Below are 2,500 nucleotides of genomic sequence, written 5' to 3' on the forward strand. Positions count from 1 at the left end.
AATAGACATGAAGGGATTAAACCAAACTCATTTCACCTCGCAGCTACGTCTATAACCTCCTGTGTTGCTATTAGACTGATAAGGTGCTTTGCCAAGACCGCGTTAAGTTAAGTCTTATTGCTCGAGTGATGCGTAATCGTTTCTGCGGGATTTTGCGCTGCATTTTGAGAAGAACCTTCCCTCCCGAAGATGGATTCCGCAGTCCTGGTAGGCTTGCCGTCGCCCACCTCCAGGACCAGGTACGGGAGAGGCTAGATCAGGAGCAACTGGAGGTGTCATGGCGGGAAAGGCTGGATCAGGAGCAACTGGAGGTGTCATGGCGGGAAAGGCTGGATCAGGAGCAACTGGAGGTGTCATGGCGGGAAAGGCTGGATCAGGAGCAACTGGAGGTGTCATGGCGGGAGAGGCTAGATCAGGAGCAACTGGAGGTGTCATGGAGGGAAAGGCTAGATCAGGAGCAACTGGAGGTGTCATGGCGGAAAAGGCAAGATCAGGAGCAACTGGAGGTGTCATGGCGGGAGAGGCTAGATCAGGAGCAACTGGAGGTGTCATGGAGGGAAAGGCTAGATCAGGAGCAACTGGAGGTGTCATGACGGGAAAGGCTAGATCAGGAGCAACTGGAAGTGTCATGGCGGGAAAGGCTAGATCAGGAGCAACTGGAGGTGTCATGGCGGGAAAGGCTAGATCAGGAGCAACTGGAAGTGTCATGGCGGGAAAGACTAGATCAGGAGCAACTGGAGGTGTCATGGCGGGAAAGGCTAGATCAGGAGCAACTGGAGGTGTATGGCGGGAAAGGCTAGATCAGGAGCAACTGGAGGTGTCATGGCGGGAAAGGCTAGATCAGGAGCAACTGGAGGTGTCATGGCGGGAAAGGCTAGATCAGGAGCAACTGGAGGTGTCATGGCGGGAGAGGCTAGATCAGGAGCAACTGGAGGTGTCATGGCGGGAAAGGCTAGATCAGGAGCAACTGGAGGTGTCATGGCGGGAGAGGCTAGATCAGGAGCAACTGGAGGTGTCATGGCGGGAGAGGCTAGATCAGGAGCAACTGGAGGTGTCATGGCGGGAAAGGCTAGATCAGGAGCAACTGGAGGTGTCATGGCGGGAAAGGCTAGATCAGGAGCAACTGGAGGTGTCATGGCGGGAAAGGCTAGATCAGGAGCAACTGGAGGTGTCATGGCGGGAGAGGCTAGATCAGGAGCAACTGGAGGTGTCATGGCGGGAAAGGCTAGATCAGGAGCAACTGGAGGTGTCATGGCGGGAGAGGCTAGATCAGGAGCAACTGGAGGTGTCATGGCGGGAGAGGCTAGATCAGGAGCAACTGGAGGTGTCATGGCGGGAAAGGCTAGATCAGGAGCAACTGGAGGTGTATGGCGGGAAAGGCTAGATCAGGAGCAACTGGAGGTGTCATGGCGGGAGAGGCTAGATCAGGAGCAACTGGAGGTGTCATGGCGGGAAAGGCTAGATCAGGAGCAACTGGAGGTGTATGGCGGGAAAGGCTAGATCAGGAGCAACTGGAGGTGTCATGGCGGGAAAGGCTAGATCAGGAGCAACTGGAGGTGTCATGGCGGGAAAGGCTAGATCAGGAGCAACTGGAGGTGTCATGGCGGGAGAGGCTAGATCAGGAGCAACTGGAGGTGTCATGGCGGGAAAGGCTAGATCAGGAGCAACTGGAGGTGTATGGCGGGAAAGGCTAGATCAGGAGCAACTGGAGGTGTCATGGCGGGAGAGGCTAGATCAGGAGCAACTGGAGGTGTCATGGCGGGAAGGCTAGATCAGGAGCAACTGGAGGTGTATGGCGGGAAAGGCTAGATCAGGAGCAACTGGAGGTGTCATGGCGGGAAAGGCTAGATCAGGAGCAACTGGAGGTGTCATGGCGGGAAAGGCTAGATCAGGAGCAACTGGAGGTGTCATGGCGGGAGAGGCTAGATCAGGAGCAACTGGAGGTGTCATGGCGGGAAAGGCTAGATCAGGAGCAACTGGAGGTGTATGGCGGGAAAGGCTAGATCAGGAGCAACTGGAGGTGTCATGGCGGGAGAGGCTAGATCAGGAGCAACTGGAGGTGTCATGGCGGGAAAGGCTAGATCAGGAGCAACTGGAGGTGTATGGCGGGAAAGGCTAGATCAGGAGCAACTGGAGGTGTCATGGCGGGAAAGGCTAGATCAGGAGCAACTGGAGGTGTCATGGCGGGAAAGGCTAGATCAGGAGCAACTGGAGGTGTCATGGCGGGAGAGGCTAGATCAGGAGCAACTGGAGGTGTCATGGCGGGAAAGGCTAGATCAGGAGCAACTGGAGGTGTATGGCGGGAAAGGCTAGATCAGGAGCAACTGGAGGTGTCATGGCGGGAGAGGCTAGATCAGGAGCAACTGGAGGTGTCATGGCGGGAAAGGCTAGATCAGGAGCAACTGGAGGTGTATGGCGGGAAAGGCTAGATCAGGAGCAACTGGAGGTGTCATGGCGGGAAAGGCTAGATCAGGAGCAACTGGAGGTGTCATGGCGGGAA

Source organism: Penaeus vannamei, chromosome 34, assembly GCF_042767895.1.
Source record: "Penaeus vannamei isolate JL-2024 chromosome 34, ASM4276789v1, whole genome shotgun sequence".
Lineage (NCBI taxonomy): Eukaryota > Metazoa > Arthropoda > Malacostraca > Decapoda > Penaeidae > Penaeus > Penaeus vannamei.